Consider the following 21,232-nt stretch of genomic DNA (forward strand, 5'->3'; position numbering starts at 1 on the left):
TACACACAGACTTCCAGGGAGCCGCCAGACAAGTGATCATCAAGCCTCAGGTGGATCTCCGCATTCCAGTGAATCCTGCCCTGTTGCCTGGTCAGCTCCCTCCTCCACACCCATAGAGGTTTCTTCAAAGCTTCTCTACTTTTCCATGGCTATTGTCTTCTTGGCTTTCGGATCTCTGGCCACCCAGAGGAAATGTATGCTATCAAGCCTGGGTAACTCAGTTTCCCATCCCCAAATCTACAACCTTATCTCTCTCATTCACCTCCACAATGCCTGCCGTCTAGTTTGGTATTTGTTTTCTTTCATTCTTTGTTTTGTGGCACGCTTTCTCCTGATTAAGATAAATCTTGCCTCTCAGGAAACAAGTCTCAGTGGATATTACAGCTTTTCTTAGTATCTTTCCTGTCCCAATCCTTTCTAAACATTTCCAAGCCTCCCCTATCTTGAGAGACAAAAGGAAGTTAGTTCCAGGCTTTCCTTGCCTGTGTCTTTTCATGAAGCTATCTCCCCTTTCTCTATTTGCATCCACAGCCCAAACTCCCCGGGAAAACAGTCTACTTCCCACCTGCCATTTACTTTTTGATCCATTGTAATCCTCTTACAACCTGACCCCTGTCCCCTACAGTCTCCTGAAACTGCTCTGGTCAAGATGTCTGATGACCTACTCATTACCAAATCCAATGTTCTCCATTCGGTTTTCATCTTTCCCAATACTTCCTTGGCACATGGCACTGTTGATACTTTTCTTCTCTTGGAAATTCCTCTCGTGGCCTCTTGTGAGCTCTATGCCTGTGTCCTTTCCCTTTTACTTTCCGCCTCTCACTGGTGCTCCTGAGATTGTCCCCAGGCGACCTCATCCCTTTTTACCACTTCAAATGCATGCTCCCTGTAGGCTTGGTAATGCCCACATCTCTATCTCCAGGTTCAGATCAAAAAGTTCAGTTAGCGGGGCACCTGGGTGGCTCACTAGTTTAAGCCTCTGACTTTAGCTCAGGTCATGATCTTGGGGCCCTGGGATCAAGCCCCATGTTGGGCTCTGCCCTCAGAGGGAGTTTACTTCTCCCTATAATAAATAAATAAATAAATAAATCTTAAAAAAAAAAAAAAAAAAGTTCAGTTAGCTCCTGGGATGTTTCCACCAGAATATTGATCAGAATATTGATTGGCTTACATTTCTGTGAAGAGCATTTTGGGGCTGGACTCAGCTGGGCAGTTCTACTTATCTCACCAGAGTTCACTCATGCAGCTGCAGTTATCTGGTAATTTATCTTGGCCTCAGTGGTCTAAAATGGGATCACTCACGTATCTGGTGGTTGGTGCTGGTTCCTGGCTAGGGCACTTCAGATCTCCTATATGGAGCTCACCAGGCTTACGCAACCACATTATTGTCTCAGCGCTCCAGTTCTACCTGAAAGAGAGCAGACCTCCATGTGCAAGTGCTTTTTGGGGCTCTGCTTGTGTTATCCTGGATAATGCCCCATTCGCCAAAGCAAGTCACACAGCCAAGCCCTAGTCCAAAGGGTGGAAATAAATTCTACTTCTTGATGATAGAAGCAGCAGTCTCAGAGCAAAAGGTTGTATATACAACAGTGGATGAAATTATTGCAGTAGACAATCTACCACAATGTTCTTCCCATTTCTCTCTTTTTTAAAAAAAAGATTTTATTTATTTATTTGACAGAGAGAGACACAGTAAGAGAGGGAACACAAGCAGGGGGAGTGGGAGAGGGAGAAGCAGTCTTCCCTCTGAGCAGGGAGCCCAATGCAAGGCTCAATCCCAGGAACCTGGGATCATGCCCTGAGCCGAAGGCAGACGCTTAATTATGGTGCCACCATGTTCTTCCCATTCCAAACTTGCTTTTTCACATGTTTTTCCTATCCTAGGGAATAGTGCCAGTGTCCCCTTATTCGCTCAAGCTGGAGTAAGTCTAGTTTACTCCTTCCTTCCTTGCAGATGCTGTAGATTGTAAGGCTTAACACCAATTCCCAACCTCTTTCTCTACCATAGAGATACCAATGCTAAACACTTTCTCACATTACTTTGTAGCAGTAGGTGGTCATGTGATGCAGTTCTGGCCAATACGTAGAAATCTGGGAGTGATTTTTACAAAAACATTTGCTTTTTTTTTTTATTGAAAGGAACAGACCTTATGGCACACGGGTGGTCCAGTGGTTTATATTTCCAACACTTGACCTCAGCTCAGGTCTTGATCTCAGGGTTGTGAGTTCAAGCCCCGTGTTGGGCTCTATGCTGAGCATGGAGCCTACTTTAAAAAATAAGAAATAAGGATGCCTGCGTGGCTCAGGTCGTGATCCCAGGGTCCTGGGATCGAGTTCCCTGTTGGGCTCCCTGCTCAGCGGGGAGCCTGCTTCTCCCCTTTTTTGCAGCTCCCCCTGCTTGTTTTCTCTCTGTCTCTTTTTCTCTCTGACAAATAAATAAATAAAATCTTAAAAAGTAAAATAATAAATAAATAAATAAAAAGAAAGGAACAGACCTTGACTTCCTTATTTGCACCTTCCATCCCTGAACACAAACAAGACATCTGGAGCTGCAGCAGCTACTGTGTGACCAGAGGTGACAAGAATTAAGAAAAGGCCAAGAGAAAATAAATAAAATTTTAAAAAAAGAAAAAAGAAAAGACCAAGAGAATCAGAGACACCAGCCTGGATATTATTGACTCATGAAACAAAGGCAGCAGTTGCTTCCATCTAAGACTTCTCAAAATGGGAAAAAATAAACTCCTCTTTCTTTAAGCCACTCTAAATTGGGATGTTTTAAAAATATTATTATTTATTTATTTATTAGGGGGAGAGAGAGAGAGAGAGAGAGAGCACAAGCAGTGGGAATAGCAGGTGGAGGGAGAGGGAAAAGCAGACCTCCTGCTGAGCAAGGAGCCTGATACAGGATTTGATTCCAAGATCCTGGGATCATGACCTGAGCTGAAAGGAGACGCTCACCTGAGCCACCCAGGCACTCCTGGGATTTTTTGTTACTTCCAATCAGAAGAATTCCTGGCACACCTTCATCTGCTAATCCAATCAGTCATCACAGCCTGTACACTCTTCCTTCTGAAGCTTTCCCACATGTACTTCCTTTATTCTATCTCTGTTGGCTCTGTCTTAGTTCACACGCTGTGGCGCTACCTCAACAGCCTTCCATCTGGTTTCCCTCTAATCGTTTCTCCAACCTAAGCCTGCTTATTGCCAGAACTTGACTCATCCAGAGTCAAGAGATTTCCAACTTCCTGACATGTAAAGTCTTCATTACTTAGAACAGCCCCCGTGGTTTTCTCAATCTAGCCTCTACACATCTCTCCATGATTCAGCAGGTCTGGAGTGGGACCTGGAAATTTGTATTCCTAACCAGCTCTCCTATAATGATGATACCAATAGTGGATAAACCACTTTTTGAGTAGCATTGGTACAGAAATTTTTCCTTCAAAGTATTTGCCTTCACTTTTTAAAATTTTTATTATTATTATTTTTTATTTTATTAACATATATTATTTGCCCCAGGGGTACAGGTCTGTGAATCATCAGGCTTACACATTTCACAGCACTCACCATAGCACACACCCTCCCAATATCCATCCCCCAGCCACCCTATCTCTCCCCAACCCCACCTCTCAGCAATCCTCAGTTTGTTTCCTGAGATTAAGAGTCTTTTATGGTTTGTCTCCCTCCCTGGTCCCATCTTGTTTCATTTTTTTCCCTCCCTACCGCCCACGACTCCCCACCCTGCCTCTCAAATTCCTCATATCAGAGAGATCATATGATAATTGTCTTTCTCTGACTGACTTATTTCACTCAGCACAATACCCTCTAGTTCCATCCACGTCATCGCAAATGGCAAGATTGGGTTTTTTTGGGATTGCTTTCACTTGTAATGATAGATTCCTTTATTCCTTCATTTGGTGGTTCTCAAACATTAGTGTGCATCAGAGTCCCTTGGAGGACTTGTTAAAAACAGAACACTGGCTTCTACCACCAGAATTTCTGATTCATCAGAAATGATGAATCATTAGGGTACGGCCCAAGAATTTGCATCTCTAATGAGTTCCCAGATGCTACTGATGCTGCCTATCAGGGACCAAACATTGAGAATCACTGTCTTAGTACAGATGTTATCAACCAAGTCTCCACGGACATCCTGGGCCAGATGATTCTTTCCTGTGGAGAAGTTGTTCTGTGCCTTGTGTTTAGCCAAGTCCCTGGCCTCCACTCAATGGATACCTAGAGCAACTCCTCCAGTTGTGATTAAGAATAAATAAATAAACAAATAAATAAATAAATAAATAAGTCTCCAGAGAGTCTCAGATGGCCCCTAGTTGAGAACCACTACCTTGGAGTAATTATTTGATCTTCATCCATTTTTCTCCTTAATCTGTATATTTCACAAAAGCAGAAGTCTGCCTTTTTTTTTTTTTAAGATTTTATTTATTTATTTGACAGACAGAGATCACAAGTAGGCAGAGAGGTAGGCAAAGGGAGAGGGAGAAGCAGGCTTCCTGCTGAGCAGAGAGCCCGATGTGGGGCTCGATCCCAGGACCCTAGGATCATGACCTGAGCCAAAGGCAGAGGCTTTAACCCACTAAGCCACCCAGGTGCCCAAGAAGTCTGCCTTTTGTATTCCCAAAGCCTAGCATAGCCACTCAATAAGATATTTGTTCAACAAATGAATCTAATTCCAACAGAGTTGAAGGTCCTTTAATGCTTCCTTCTTCAATCCTTTTCTGGTATCTCTCTCTGATCACCAACAAGCATTTAAAAAAAAATCTTTCCACTGCCACCCTACCCTGAACAGCAAAGTAATCATGAGGTTTCCAGTCTTTTCTCTGTACTTTCACAGTACATCTGGGCCTTAGCAGTGATATTCTGGAAATAGTACCTTTTTTAAAAAAAGATTTTATTTATTTATTTGAAAGAGAGAGAATGAGAGTGAGTGAGCATGAGAGGGGGATGGTCAGAGGGAGAAGCAGATCCCCCTGCCCAGCAGGGAACCTAATGTGGGACATGATCCCAGGACTCCAGGATCGTGACCTGAGCTAAAGGCAGTTGCTCAACCAACTGAGCCACCCAGACGCCCTGGAAATAGTATCTTAACCTAAAGAATAACTCAGTAATGAGAATTTGTGAATTTTGGCCAGCTGGTAGAACAAGGATACTTTTGGTCAGGGTACTGCTTCTCCCCGGTAATAGCATCCTATGGGCAGTGGCCCATGATACACACATATTTGAGTAGACCAGTGGTCAACACAGGAGGCCAAGGATTCAGAACCCTAGCAGGCAGCAAGTAGGAGCTGGGGAGCTTGCAAAACTCGTGTCACGGTCTGTTCCTGCCCCAGCATATTTGTCTTTCTCTGATTTCTTCCTACTGCCACCTATCTCTAAATCTGGGCGGCTGGGTGTGCTTGCACTGGTCCAGTTAGGTAATTAGGGAATAAATTGTTCCATTCTGGGTTGTTGCGGACCACAAAGGCTCTGCTGTACCTGCCAACCAGGTCTTTAGGCCAGCTTTTGTGAATGCCGGAGGGTAGTTGAAGACCTGTTCATTGACCTGTGGGGAGATTAACAATCATTGTGCTCTCAGGCCTTCAAGAAGGAAATCTCACAGGGAAGGTAGTAGAGCAGAACCTTCTGACTCACTGGGAGTGTGAGTGTAATTTTCCGATGACTTGCTGGGTTAATTGATTCTTTGGTGGTATGTTATAGAAGTCACTTGAGCTCCTTTGAGAGAGGATGGAAAATTCATGCCTATATTGTGTCTCTATTGGCATACTTCACGAAGCAGGAGCTGGGTGTAGGAGGACATTAGGAAAGGAGAGAACTTGGAATAAGGAGCTATGTCTCGTCTCTGATTCTGTGAGCCATTCTCCTCTTTTCTCTCTCTCTCTCTCTCTCTCTTTCTGTCTCCCCTGCCTCCTTGCACAGCCCCCCTGCCCTGTCCTGCAGACTGGCTTTCTCTGCTTCTCTTACACTTTGGTACACTTGCAAAAGCTCCTGAGTTTACATGTGAGAGCCCCAGCCTCCTGCAGACGCTGACCGAGATCACCTCTGTTCTAGTACAAGATTCCAGGGAAAGAGAATCTGATGGGTGCAGCTTGGGTCCAGCCAGCTAGGGGAAGTATAAGCAAGATTGCAGGGGTCCAGCCTAAAGAAGGGGATAATCCCTAGATATCATGCTGTCTTAGATTGGATCCCCCGGAAGCAGATTCTGAAGGATTTGAGTACTAGTTTATTTAGGAAGATGTTGAAAGAACATAACTCCCACCTCCCCCTTCTTACTCCCTTTGGTCACCTGCTGGAAATCTCTGCCAAAGTCTGAAGCAAAGAAGTAGGCAAAGAAGCCCAGGGGCCCTATTGAGTTGGTCCATGTTAAGCCAGCCTTCTAGGGCACAGAGCAGGGAGAAGAAGGGAACAAAGTAAATCTGGAGGGACAAATGGAGACAGGATTCAGACAATTCTCAAGAGAATAGTGTTATTTATATACCCTAACACAAATATGGAAAAATAACTGATCTTATTCTTTAGTCATAGGTGATTGTAGCATTTAGCCATGTCTAATTTCATAGTATTACTTGTGAGATTTGAATAGTGTGTTGACACTTGACATTTGTCACTGTTTCACACAACCTGGAGTCAGAAGTGTCAATAATTTTCTGGACAAATTTTAAGCATGTTTTCATTTACATAAATATGATCCAGGCCAGTTGTAACAAACTGGACAAGTTAAGTATCAAATACAATTTTTAAAAAAGATTTTATTTACTTATTTGACAGGGAGAGACACAGCGCGAGAGGGAACACAAGTAGGGGGAGTGGGAGAGGCTTCCCACCGTGCAGGGAGCCTGATGCAGTGCTCAATCCCAGGACCCTGGGACAATGACCTGAGCTGAAGGCAGACTTAATGACTGAGCCACCCAGGTGTCCTACAATATGTTTATGCTATGCTCTGTGTGAGTAGTTGTATCCTAAGCAAGAGGAAAGTTCGTGGTTTTTAAAACAGTGTTACCAGATTTTGTTCTTCTCTACATCAGCATGTGTAGCTTCTAGAAGTCACCAGGCAAAACTTTATTTAAATTCCTTTCATACTGATTCAAAGACAATCCATACAGATTTGAAGAAACATTTCTTTTCCCAAGCAGCTTTCACCAAAAACCTCATATTGTTTCTGAAACAAATGGCCCCAAGAAAAGTAAGTTGTTTATATTCGTTTCCCACTGCTTCTGTAACAAAACCTAAATTTGCCAAAAACTTAGGGGTTTAAAACAAACACATTTATTATCTTAAAGTTTTGGATGTCAGAAGCCCAACATGGGTCAACAGGATTGGATTCCTTCTGGAGGCTCTGGGAAGAGTATGTTTCCTTGCCTTTTTTAGGTTCAAGAGTCTGCCTGCTTTCCATGGTTTGTGGCCGTTTCCCACATCTTCAAAGCTAGAAGTTTAGCATCTTCAATTTTCTCTCTCTGTCTCTCTTTCCTCTCTGTCTCTTTCTCTCTCTCTCTGGCCTCTTCATCCATCATCCGATCTCCTCAGATTTTGACCTTCCTGCCTCACTCTCATAAAGGATCCTTCTGATGACATCAGTCCCACACAGATAATCCAGGATAGTCTCTCCATCTCTAGACCTTTCACTTAATCACCTCTGCAAAGTGTCCTTTGCCACGTAGGGTAACATACTCAAAGGTCTCAGGGATATGGACATAGATATCTTGGAGGGGCCATAATTCTGCCTAGTACCACAATTTATAAATACTCCAGCCAGATCAAGAAGAAGGACCTCTATCACTCTACACATTTTCAGGTGATGGTAAGAAATTCCTGGTGCTCAAGAGAGAATCTTAAGTCTACCTACAGAAATTTGTAATATGGAACTGCAATGAACTGGAAGTGCATGCTCTCCCAGCAATTCCCTAGAAGTATGGGCCTTTTTGGAGCTGAGACTAAACTTGGGATAGCGTTGGGTGCCAGAGAAAGCAAGAGAAGAAAAAGATAGAGAGGAGAAATGGGGCAGAGAAACAAACCTCTTTGGGCTAGCTGCAAAGAGTGTTTGTTTTGGGTCTTCTGAACACAAAGTTTTGCTCTGGGAGGGAAGAAAGGATGTTAGGCATAAGCACTACAATAAACCAAAGGATTCGGTTGTGAGTTTGGGGCTGAGTCTCCAGAGAGATTTCTTGGTTTATTGATACTTGACTTTTACCAAGTTTGGTTTTTTTTTCCCCCAGCTTCTCCCAGAGGCTGCTTTGACCTGATAAAGCATCTTCTCCCACTCATTCTAAGCCTCCTTGTTTAGTTTTAGTATATTCTCAGGTTTCAAGGAGGGCTCATTATTATCAAAGTATGTATACTTACCAATTATTCCCACTTTCTCTATCTTGGTTTGTGTAATTCTTCCCCCTCATCCGTCTACAGAGAAAAGGATACTAATTAATTTTGTTCAAGCTAAGCAAAGTTTCAAGGGCTAGGGATGTTTTTATCCTCCACATTATCATATAAGAAAAATTTAAATGTATTTTATTTAATAAATATATATTACATATATAATATAAGTGTGTCTATATAAGTATTTTATATATATATATATATATATATATATATATATATATATATGGCACCTTGTATTCTCCAAAGATGGCCACCATATCTCCCTTCCCTCTCTTCTTAACTGATACTCAGTGTAACTGATGTAGAAAGATGTAGCTTATATTCCCTCCCCTTAAATCTGGGGGAGGTTTATGACTATGATGAAACTGACACTATGTTTAACTTCCAAGACTTGATCATAAAAGACAGCACAGCTTCGCTCACGTTGTCTTGGGATGCTCTCTTTTAGAACCCATCCATTTTGCCATGAGGAAACTCAAGCAGAGACATAGGGAGGCCAAGTGTTGGTGGCATTCTAGCCAACAGCCCAGCTGAGTTCCCAGCCAACAGCCAGCAAGGACTGCCAGGCATGTGAGTGAACAGACCTTCAGATGATGTCAGCCTCAAGCTCTCAAGTCACTCCCTGCAGTTTGAGTTTTCCCAAATGAGGTCCCAGATGTCGAGGAGCAGAGACAAGATGTCTTCACTGTGGCCTTTTTGACACATGGGATTCGGAATCATAACAACATAGTGGTTGTTTTATGCTAAGCTTGGCCCAGCCTCTGTCACATTGGGAGTAACTAGAATATTTGGATTGATATAAACGTCGAAGGACACACGCATTTTTGTCAGCAAACACTATAAACTTAACAAGATGCTTGAATCTTACCATTTTCCCCCCAGCTTGTTCCTTAAGAATAACAAATGTGTCAACCCCATTAATCTAATCCAGAGTTGGCCTTTTCTTCTTCCTCCAATGCAATTCATCTTTTCCAAACTATTCATGTGGTCAGAGCTCAGTGCTCTAGAGATTTCATGAAACCTCATAGAAGCCGGAAACAAATCCCATTTAAAAGGAGAGACTGCATCTTTTTCTTAAAATTATTTTTTATAAAATGTGGTTAACAAGACAACAAAGCAAAAAAGGAACATCTTTTTTTGAGGGGTGGGAGTGACATGGACTTAAGGGGAGAGGAGCCGAACCAGATGACAAAGGTTGAGTGTGAAGTTGCAAACAATAACCAATCAAGAAAAAAAAAAAAAAAAAAAAAAAAGCCCTGGGATGCCTGGGTGGCTAGTTCGGTTCAGCTTCCTGGGATGGAGCCCCACATCAGGCTCTCTGCACAGGGAGGAGTCTGCTTCTCCCTTTCCCCCTCCTCCCACTCACGCTTTCTTTTTTTTTCTCTCTCTCTCTCTCTCTGAAATAAATTAAAAGAAAAAAAATCAAATTTTTCAGCTCTTTGTGGGTTCCCCATTCTTAGAATATTAGCAATCCTAGAACTATTCATAGGGAGCTTTTCTCAGATGTATTTTGCTAGGTTAAATCCCCCTCAAATACCTGCCCACTCTTCAAAAATATCTGTCTACTCAGAGTTCAGAGAGTAATTGCTTCCTGATAGTGTTTTATGAGATCAGCCATAAGGAGGAAGCTATTCATTATTTCATTCAGCAAATATTTGTGTTGGCTCTGTGACAGGAGGGTGGTAAGATGAAATGACGGTTGGGATGGGCATTTGGGGCAGGGTATACACAGGTTTTAATCAACCTAAAAATAAAGTTGGTGTCATTTAATTAAGTACTCCAACGCTGACAACAAACTAGTTGCTCATGCCTCTGTTTAGTCATTTAAGCTTATCTGTGTTCTTTGAAATTCTTTTAAAGAATGGGAAGCAGAGAATTGGCTTATGTAATAAGCCAATAATTGAATAATTACCTCAGGTGTTTATTCTTTTTTAACATCAGCTATTCTTCGGAATGTCACTGCTTTTTTGATGGATAGCTCAAGAATGCCAAGACTGGCTTGCATGTGTGGATTGATGGATGAAGACTGTGATTTTTGTAGCAGTTTGTTAACGCTTGACTTCACTTAAGAACACAACTTATGGAAAGAGGCGGCTAAGAAAGCATGGATGATTGAAATCCCCTGACATTCTCTCAACCTCAGTATTGACATTGACCTACTCTTTCCCTGAGCTTTATCCTGCAAATGTAATTTGCAAATACTCTCAGTACTATTTGACAGCCCTCATCTCCCTGAGATGCTGCTGTTATCCAGCAAGAAAAAGGTGATGGATGGCCTTTTTGATGATGACCAGGGACATCCTCACAACACAGTGACATCTCTAGGAATGTCTCAGATTGTGTCTCATTGGTTCTACCCCAAGTAGGGATCAGAACTTTGGAATTATCCACCCATTCAGTCCTTGGAACAATTATTACGGGTAGATCCTAGTATTATACACCATTTTAAAGACAAGGAAACTGAGGCATATATAGGCTGAGTAACTTTCCCAAGGTCATAGTGAGTGGGAAAGTCAGGATTTGAACTCTGAATTCTGGCTCCAGAGTCCACGCTTTTAGCCATCACACAACGATGCTATTGAGAGTTTGTATCCCTCTTTATAAAAATTTTTTTTAAAATTTATTTATTTGACAGACAGAGGTCACAAATAGGCAGAGAGGCAGGCAGAGAGAGAGAGGAAGAGAAGCAGGCTTCCCGCTGAGCAGAGAGCCTGATGCAGGGCTCAATCCCAGGATCCTGGGATCATGACCTGAGCCGAAGGCAGAGGCTTTAACCCACTGAGCCACCCAGGTGCCCCTGTATCCCTCTTTATAAAAGAAAAAATAAAACAAGGGGCTCTTGGATGGCTCAGTTGATTAAGTGTCTGCCTTCAGCTCAGGTCATGACCCTGGGGTCCTGGGTCCCCGCCTCAGGCTCCCTGCTCAGCAGTGAGTCTGTTTCTCCCTCTCCCTCTGCCCCTCCACCTGCTTGTGCTTGCTCTCTCAAATAAATTAATAAAATCTTTATATATAAAATAACAACAACAAAACTTATTACATAATAAAAATTCTAAGAGGCTGAATTGCTGATGCATTCATTTTTGTTCTAGATTCACCCCATCTGGTAATCAATAGTCAGAAGCCAGAATTCTAATCTTTGGTAGTTAATTTTGACCCAAAGAGCATCAGGACATACTGTTTTGGAGAGTCTGTTCTTGGAAAGGACATGTTTATGACTAGCAGACAGCAGGATCTGGTTTGCACAACATTTTCCAGTGACACAGTCTGTTTTCAGAAGCTGCCAAGGCTTCTGAAACAAAACCTGGGACAATGTTCATACCAGAAACATGCAGAGAGCAGGAAATGGCTAACTTCTCATGAACATCTGAGGCAAACCAGGAGGGCTTAATTGATCACATATGTCCTTCTATCGTATCTCCATTCACAAGTTTACATGTCACCAACTTCATGGTTGTGCATTTACTACTAAGGCCAAGTGGGAGGTTCAAGATAATTATAGGTAAATTCAGTTGATGTATATTGTCAACATTAATTGCCTTGTCTATAGCACTCCACCAAAAATCTCCACCTTCATCTCACTCTTGCCACCCTCCTCCCCCTACACACACACACACACACACACACACACACACACACAATGTCATAGACTTGGGGAAGAAAAGGTCTTAATATATTGCAATTTCTCCCATCAAGGGATAGAGGGGGTTTGGGGAGCTTTGCGGGGGGGCGCCTGCCTGGCTCAATCAATAGGGCATGCAACTCTTGATCTCAGAGATATAAGTTCAAGTCCCACATTGGGTGTAGAGACTACTTAATAAATAAAATCTTTAAAAAGAGAGAGAGAGATGGAGGGTTTTAGGTGACTTGAACCTGGGCTTGGTTATGTAACATGCTTTGTCCATTAAGACGTTTGCAAATGGGATGCAAACAGAGGTTTGAAAAATACATTGCACTGGGGCTTAACTTGTCCCTGGGCACTCTTACACCATCACGTGAACAAGCCCAGGTTAGCTTGTTAGATGACACGTGACCAGTTCACCCCATCACCCTAGCTGATCTCAAACCAAGTGCCAGACATTGCTCATACCACCATCCCCAAATCAAATAGCCTCACCAACCACCGGACAATTGAGTGAGGCCATTCTAGTCCATCCATCCCTAGCTCAGCCGACCCAGGCAAACAGAATGCTGATTTGACCAGCAAAATTGTGAGCAACTAAAATGATTGCTGTTTGGAGGTGGTTTATAGTATAACAAAAGTTAACTGACATCCGTCCTTACCAAGCCACACGGCTAGGTGGGAACCTGCTCTTTCTTACATGGTTCTCCCTTCCTCCTTCACTTTCTTCTCTCAGCCACAGTCGATTGGCTCAGAAATGGTGACTGACCCAAGTCTGGCCAATCGGATTTCATCCCTGCAATTTTTCAAAGAGCACGTGTGAAAAAAGTAGTAGCATTTGTAAGACGTGAAACTGGGGATTTGTTCATAGCTGTGTTTCCCACTAGGAAGGCAATGCTAGATCGCAGTGGATAGGAATAAAGCCAGCATAAAGAAGTAGAAATGAGAGATGGCTAGAAAATTCCCTGGTGGCATTTAAGTACTTAAACATCATTCCTGGGACGCCTGAGTGGCTCAGGTTAAGCATCTGCCTTTGGCTCAGGTCATGATTCCAGGGTCTTGGGATTGAGTTCTGCACCCGGCTCCTTGCTCAGTGGGGAGCCTGCTTCTCCCTCTGTCTGCCGTTTCTCCTACTTATGCACTCTCTCTCTCTAACACAAATAAGTAAAATCTTAAAAAAAGAATAATTCCTGATACTCCTGAAGTTGGATGAGTTAACTCTTCCTTGAGTTTCATGAACCAAAACTTTCCAACTTCTCCCTAAGCAGTTAGAGTTGGGTTTCTATTACTAAGTCCCAAAAGAATCCTAATTGATATACCTTCTCCGTTTGCATATACAACTGTTATCTATGCGATAAACAGTTGTATGATTATTTCTACTATTTTAATAGGCTCTATGCCCTACCTGAGTCTGGAACCCACAACCCCTATATCAAGAGTTGTATGTTCTACCAACCGAGCCAGCAAGATACCCCTGATGATTACTTCCATCCATATGTTCAGTAACACTTTAAGGACTGTCTAGACCATCTACTGTTTATATAACAAACCATCCCCAAATTAGCAGCTGAAAACAATGATTTTATCACCTCTCACGGATCTGTTAGTTAACTGGGATCAGGTGGGTGGTTCTTCTGCTGGTTTCATTTGAGGACTCCCATGTAGCAATAGTCAGGTGGTGGTTCAGGTGGCACCACTTGAAGGCTAAAGGCTCCGTTAGTTGGAACATCCAAATGGCTTCTCACTTACACAACTGGCATCCCAGGCATCTCTACCTGGCTTTAGTCTCCACACTATCCACAGCTTGGACACAGTTTCTTCCTTTCCAACAGGATAGCTGGACTACTTACATGGTGGCCAGGGTTCTCCAAGCATGTTCCCAGAGAGTAAATTTCCTTGTGACAGGCTCAGAAGCCACACAGCATCATTTCTACTGTGTTCTATCAGTCAAGTCAGGCACAAAGGCATTCCAGTTTCCAGGAAAGGAAAGTAGCTTCTTACTTCTTTGTGGTAAGAGTGACAAAGAGGAGCAACTCTTGATCAGTAGAGCATGTGACTCTTGATCTCGGGGTTGTAAGTTTTGAGTCCCACGTTGGGTGTTGCAATTGCTTAAAAATAAAACCTTAACAAAGAAAAAAGAGTGGCAAACAAATTGCAGCCAATTTCCCCTGCCGCAATCACTTTGGGATTTTAACAGATGTTATTTAAAGTTCAGCATCAAGGTGTGTGGTATTTGGAGATTCAAGGTGTAAGAAAAACTAAACTTTAAAAAAAGTTAAGGGTCAATAAAAATAACTCCTACTATAGCCTGGTATTTCCATGTCTATGGGCTTTTTTTTTTTTAAAGATTTTATTTATTTATTTGACAGAGATCACAAGTAGGCAGAGAGACAGGCAGAGAGAGAGGGAAGCAGGCTCCCCGCTCAGCAGAGAGCCCGATACGGGGCTCAATCCCAGGACCCTGGGATCATGACCTGAGCTGAAGGCAGAGGCTTTAACCCACCAAGCCACCCAGGCGCCCCCATGTCTATGGGTTTTATTCTAGAACTGGCACCTGCTTGAAAAGGTCATACAGGTTTTCTATTAAATGTAACTTTCCCCTGAAAGTGAGTTATTTGTGTAACTATGCATTTAATGTTGGCCTCCCTCACTAGACTACGAAGTTTGAGAAAGCAAGGACCACATCCCACTGGCACACGGTGTCTCCCCTACCCCAGGAAGAGAAGCATGATGTTTGCCACATAATCAATATCTCCTTCAATATTTCTTGAATGGACAAATGCAGTGATTCTTACCCCAAAGTACTTCTGCCTCTAGAGGGCAATTGGAAAGTTCTGGAGATACTTCTGGTTGTCACAGCTGGATAGAGTGTTGCTACTAGCATCTTGAGGGTGGAGCCCAGAGAAGCTGCTAAATATCCTGCCATGCACATCATAGCCCTCTACAAATAATTATCTCACCCCAAATATCAATAGTGCTGAGTTTAAGAGACCCTGCATGAATGGTTAGGCTACTGGACTTCGGATGTCCCAATCTTGTTTGCATGGTCCCAGTTGATTAACCCTGATTTCCATCTGACAAAGTGGTTCCTGGGAGGGAGGGGGCCTCAGAGCCAGGACTGGAAGCCCATGCTCAGCCCTTACCAGCCACCTCTCCTCCGGGGATCCCCACTGTCCTTCTGTTCCAGCCCAGGAGTGTTACCCTGAATTGGATGTACAGACCACATCATATACTGGGTGTCTTACATTTTGCCCCTCTGAGTCCAATCTATACCTTTGTCCTTTCTATCCTGTGCCCTAGAAGGCCTGCTAGAAGTCCCTGTGGACTACTTCAGTGGGCCCCTCCCTCTGATTTCCCTTTGGATTCAGCCAAGCCGGATAATGGCAGAGGGAGAGTAAGGCTGGAGAGTGTACTGTCCTGGAGTCCTCCAAGCTCGTTGCTCTGGATTGGCTGCCTTCTTCTGCTGAAAACCAGAGCTTCTACCAAGAGGCTGCCACTCTCTTTAACTATAACTGTGACTGCCTGTTGACCCTTTAGGCCTCGGGGGGCTCCCCACCCTGGCTAGTCTCACTGCACTGTAGCACCCACTTTGGTTTCCCTGAACCATCCACATCTTGGTAAAGAGCCTACGAAACTCTCCTCCATTACCCCATTTGCATGTGACATCAGTTTCCTTCTGGGAAATACACCGGGAGTTGCAAGACAGCCCTATGCTTTATTTCAGGGCAGACTCACCATCTATAAAGACACGTGCTGGTTTCACCCCTTGGTTTCATCTTGGATACCAGCACCCACCCCAAGCAAGCCATGTGTGCCATGCTCCTTCGGATAAGGAATAGTCCATGGTATTACTTCATCTTGAGTTGAATCTTACGGTCCAGCCTCCTCCCTTCTTTTACAACCCACCCTTGCATCTCAACACTCCATGTCCCAGGATTAGCCAAAACGAAGTCTTTCCCTTTATCCAAGTGTGTCATTCTATGGAGGCTGGTAAGTACCAGGGCCCAGTTCCCTGCTGACATGTGACATGTTGACCCACACTTTCCTGGGTCAGCTTTGCCCAGCTCTGAACTCTGGACACGTGCCTGCTGACATGAAATGTGTTGCAGCTTTGCCAGGAATGACTCTCTGTCTAGACCGTGAGCCTCTGCCTCTGTCTGCGGCATATATATGATGTAATATCTGTTTTAGTTACTTTTCAATTTGTTGTTTTTATAGATGCCCAACATTATTGGATGCTTTATTGGCATCTTAATAAGTTATCTGAGAAAGGAAAGAAGAAAAGAATGAATTTCTTTAGGTATGTGTCATATATTGCTTCAGCAATTACTACTGCTACATAAAAAAGTATCTCCAATTCCAGCAGTTGAAAACAACCATTTTATTCTGTTTGCAAGTAACCTGGGTCAGGATTCCTGGTAGAATGGGAAGGATTTGTCTTTGTTCTCTGATGTCTGGAGTCTCAGCTGGAAAGACTGAAGGCTGGTATGACTGGACAGGTGGGTCTGGAATCATCTGGAGTTCTATTCACTCACCTATCTGACTTCTGGGCTAGGTTGACTCAAAGACTGGGATTGTTAACCAGAAGGCTTACTTGTGGTCTTGCTATGTGCTGCCCAAGGCAGTTGTGGCATTGTCAGTGTTCTTACGTGGCAGCCCAAGGCTCTAAGAGTGGTTTTTCCAATGAACAAGGTGGAAACTGCATAGCCTTTTATGAACCAGCCTCAGAAGCCACTCTTGTATGCCATTGGTTGAAGCTGCTACAACCCCCATCGCACCCCCCCATTCACAGGGAAGGTAACTGGACTGTACCTCTTGATGAGGGGGTGGTGAGGTCCCACTGTAGAGAAATAAGTAAGACAGGAGTATTGTTCAGCCATCTTTGTAAAGTGTCATCTGCCCAAAGAACCTTAAGAGTAATTGCTTCTTTTAATCCAGTAACTCTGAAAACATGTGGTGGTTCTCCCACTCTACAGATGAGAAAACAAAGGCAAAGAGGGTGAGGAACCTGCCCAAAGAGAAATTAGCAGAGGCGCCTGAGTGGCTCAGTGGGTTAAAGCCTCTGCCTTCAGCTCAGGACATGATCCTGGGGTGCTGGGATTGAGCCCCACATCGGGCTCTCTGCTCAGCGGAGAGCCTGCTTCCTCCACTCTCTCTGCCTACTTGTGATCTCTGTCTGTCAAATAAATAAATAAAATCTTTAAAAAAAAAGAGAGAGAGAGAAAGTAGCAGACAGGAATCAAGGCTGATCATTGAATTCTAAAGCCCACCTTGGAAAATAAACCATAATTATGTATGTATATATTATACATTTATTTCTTTTTATTTTTTTAAAGATTTTATTTATTTATTTGACAGACAAAGATCACAGGTAAGCAGAGAGGCAGGCAGAGAGAGAGAGAGGAGGAAGCAGGCTCTCCGCCAAGCAAAGAGCCCGATGTGGGTCTTGATCCCAGAACCTTGGGATCAGGACCCGAGCCGAAGGCAGAGGCTTTAACCCACTGAGCCACCCAGGCACCCCTTTATATATTATACATTTATAAATGATATATACATGTATATAAATATATAAAATATTATAAAATTTACAAGTGTATGTTTAAATTAGGATGTCTCTTGTAAAGCCGAAGCCCTTATATAATATGGAAATCATGAGTAGGCCTTTTCCCAGCTTAAATATAGTCTTAAAGATCTAGATTTCCATGTTTCCCTGGATTCCTTTTCATGTACCTATTTGCAATCTGTCTGTTTTCTTTGGAGAAATGTCTGTTCAGATCCTCTGTCCACTCATTAATCGGATTGTTTGTTTTTTTGTTATTGAGCTGTATAAGTTCTTTACATATTTTGATTTGCAAATATTCTCTCCCATTCGGTAGGCTGCCTTTTCGTTTTGCTGATGGTTTCTTTAGCTGTATAGAAGGTTTTTAATTTCTGTGAAGCTTCTTTATGACCAAAGGACAGAAATGTCTAAATGGCAAGGTTGATTGACAGCATAGAAGCCTGTAGGAGATTTAACCAATAGGTAATACTGAATGGCCTCTTATCCCAAGGGCTACACATGTGCACACCGTGAGGAATTTTTCAAAGAGGATAGTATAATTATAGACAGTTATCCGTGATTATAAGAGGTGAGAAGATCCTGAGAAATTGAAACTTGGAGGCAACATATAAAGCAACAAATTTTTTTTCTTTTTAATTTTTTATTTTTTTATAAATATATAACATATTTTTATCCCCCAGGGTACAGGTATGTGAATCGCCAGGTTTACACACTTCACAGCACTCACCATAGCACATACCCTCCCCAATGTCCATAACCCCACCCTCCTTCCCCCAGTCCCCCTCCCCCCAGCAACCCTCAGTTTGTTTTGTGAGATTAAGAGTCACTTATGGTTTGTCTCCCTCCCAATCCCATCTTGTTTCATTTATTCTTCTCCTACCCACTTAACCCTCCATGTTGCATCTCCACTTCCTCATATCAGGGAGATCATATGATAGTTGTCTTTCTCCTCTTGACTTATTTCTTTAAGCAGGATACCCTCTAATTCCATCCACGTCGTTGCAAATGGCAAGATTTCATTTCTTTTGATGGCTGCATAGTATTCCATTGTGTATATATACCACATCTTCTTTATCCATTCATCTGTTGATGGACATCTAGGTTCTTTCCATAGTTTGGCTATTGTAGACATTGCTTAAAGCAACAAATTTTTAAAAAAAGTCTTTGTGGAGTTACCAGCCCAGGAATTCTCTCTCCCCCTGAGCGAGAGATTAGATCAGCTAATGAGGAATTTGGGGATCCATAACTGTACTTATTTCCTATACAAATATGAATCTCTGATAATGTTTAAAAAAATAGGGCACCTGAGTGGCTCATATGGTTGAGCATCTGCCTTCAGCTCGGGTCATGATCTCCAGGTTCTGGGATCGAGCCCCGTGTCCAGTTCCATGCTCAGCAGGGAGTCTGCTTTTCTTTCTCCTTGGGCCTCTCCCCCTGCTTGTGTGCTCCTTTTCTCTCTCTCAAAGTAATAAATAAAATCTTTAAAAAATAATAATAAAATGATGTGGAAAGTAATAATATTTCCTTATATGGTATATGCTATTTGAATTACTTATATTTCTTTCCCTTGATATGAGAGATGAAAGGAATAAAATTTTTATGGTTTTCCTTTGTAATAAATTTTGGATTGCTTTTAGTAGGCTCCTTAACATATGGTCAGTATACAATCAACAATCAACTTGAATCTTACAAGTGCCGTACTGAGCAAAAGAGGCCACACGCAAAATGGTGACATGCCAAGTTATTTCATTCGTATAAAATTGAGGAATTGGCACAATTAATCAATGATGATAAAAAAATCATGGGGAGTCTGGGTGGTTCAGTCAATTAAGCATCTGACGCTTGCTCTTAGCTCTGGTTTTGGTCTCAGGGTCGTGAGTTCAGGTCATGAGTTGATGGCCTCACACCCGGTGTGAAACCCACTTAAAAAACAAAACTAAACTAAACTAAACTAAACAAAAACAAAAAACAAAAAATGATGATAAAAATTTGAACACCCTTGGTTGCAATGCTCTAATACCAGCTTTCCAACAACAGTTTGCTAGGGTGAACATAATGTGAAATTCCAAACCCTGCCTGGCTTCAGAGGCTTCTTAGTAATTGTATTCAACTGGTCTTTGGCAAAGCTCCTTGTTCTGGGAGGTTGGAGTCCCGCCTGTTGTCTTTGATATGCTCGGTGGATATGGTATTTCCCCTTCCAAAATGGACCCCTGGTTGCTGCAGATCAGACTGCCCTCCTCATCCTGCCTCCCTTCCTTTCCAGGGGGCTTAATTCCAGAGTCTCTCCACTCCAGCCAGGAACCAAAATAACAGCTCTCGGCACAGTACTGGGAATGAAGGACGATTCGCAGCCCTGAGTGCCTCCGGCATAACTTTGGGTTCAAACCACTGGTTGTATGAAACATTGTCTCAGTTTGAGTTCTCCCAGAAGTGGACCCTGAGACTAACAGCACCCCAACCCAAGCTAAGGTTAACTTGCCTCAAGAGTACTCAATCCTTGCTCAGTGACCTGAGTTGCATGATCTGTAGCAGAACCGACTTTCTTTGAGATTTGCAGACCAATGGCCTTGAGGAGTGCAGGACGAGAATTTCCAGAAGATAAGGCCCCACCGCGGGACCCCTGGGTGGCTCAGTTGGTTGGATAAGGCCCCACCGCGTTCGAACAGTTGCTGGGGAGGCCAGCAAGTCCGCTCAGGGTCATGTCAACATAGGACTAACAGCCCAGACACCTGCTTCTCCTGCATGTAGCTCCCCTCCCTTTCCCCGTGCCTTCCCCTTTAAAACCCTCCTGCTCCCCCTGGATGAGGAAGATGGTCTTTGAGACATTAGTCCACTACTTTCCTAGGTTGCTGGCTTCGGGCATAAAGCAACCTTTCCTTTCCCACCCTTGTTTCTCAAGTATTGATTTTGAGTGGCAAGCGGCTTTACCTGCTTTAGGAACAAGTTTTCTGTCTGGTAACCAGACAAAGTCTTGAATGTGGGTCATTTATTCAGGGGGTGACTCCAGGAAGCTTAGCTAAAGGGGAGCGAGAAAAGCCATGAAAGAGTAAATGAATAAGTAAACCATAACTTCAGGCAAAACTGGGTTCAATGCCACTCGGCACGTGCTAAGAAACCACGTAGAACATGCCTCAAAAAACAGCACTCAGAGGGAGCTGGGGGGTTTATGCACTGTTATGGACTAAATGTCCGTATTGCTCATATCCTCCCCCCTCAAATTCACAAGTTGAAGCCCTAACCCTGAGTGTGGCTGTATCTGGATATGGGGCCCTTATGGAAGTAATTAAGGTTAAATGAAGTCATAAGGGCAGGGCCCTGCTCTGATGGGATTAGTGTCCTTTTTCCTTTTTTTAAAGATATTATTTATTTGATAGAGAGCACAAGCAGGGGGAGCAACAGGCAGAGGGAGAGACAGGGAGAGCAGGGAGCCTGATGGAGTGCTCAGTCCCAGGACCCAGGGATCATGACCTGAGTTGAAGGCAGCAGCTTGACTGACTAAGCCACCCAAGTGTCCAGGATTAATATCCTTCTAAGAGGGGAGCCTGCTCTGTCTCTTTCTTTCTCTTACTCCTTCTCCCTCTCCGTCTCTGTGCACTTGCTGAGGAAAGGCCATGTGAGGACTTAGGGACAAGGCGGCCACCTACAAGTCAGAAACAGAAACTAAATTG

This window comes from Mustela nigripes, chromosome 7 (genome assembly GCF_022355385.1).
Source record: "Mustela nigripes isolate SB6536 chromosome 7, MUSNIG.SB6536, whole genome shotgun sequence".
Taxonomy (NCBI): Eukaryota; Metazoa; Chordata; class Mammalia; order Carnivora; family Mustelidae; genus Mustela; species Mustela nigripes.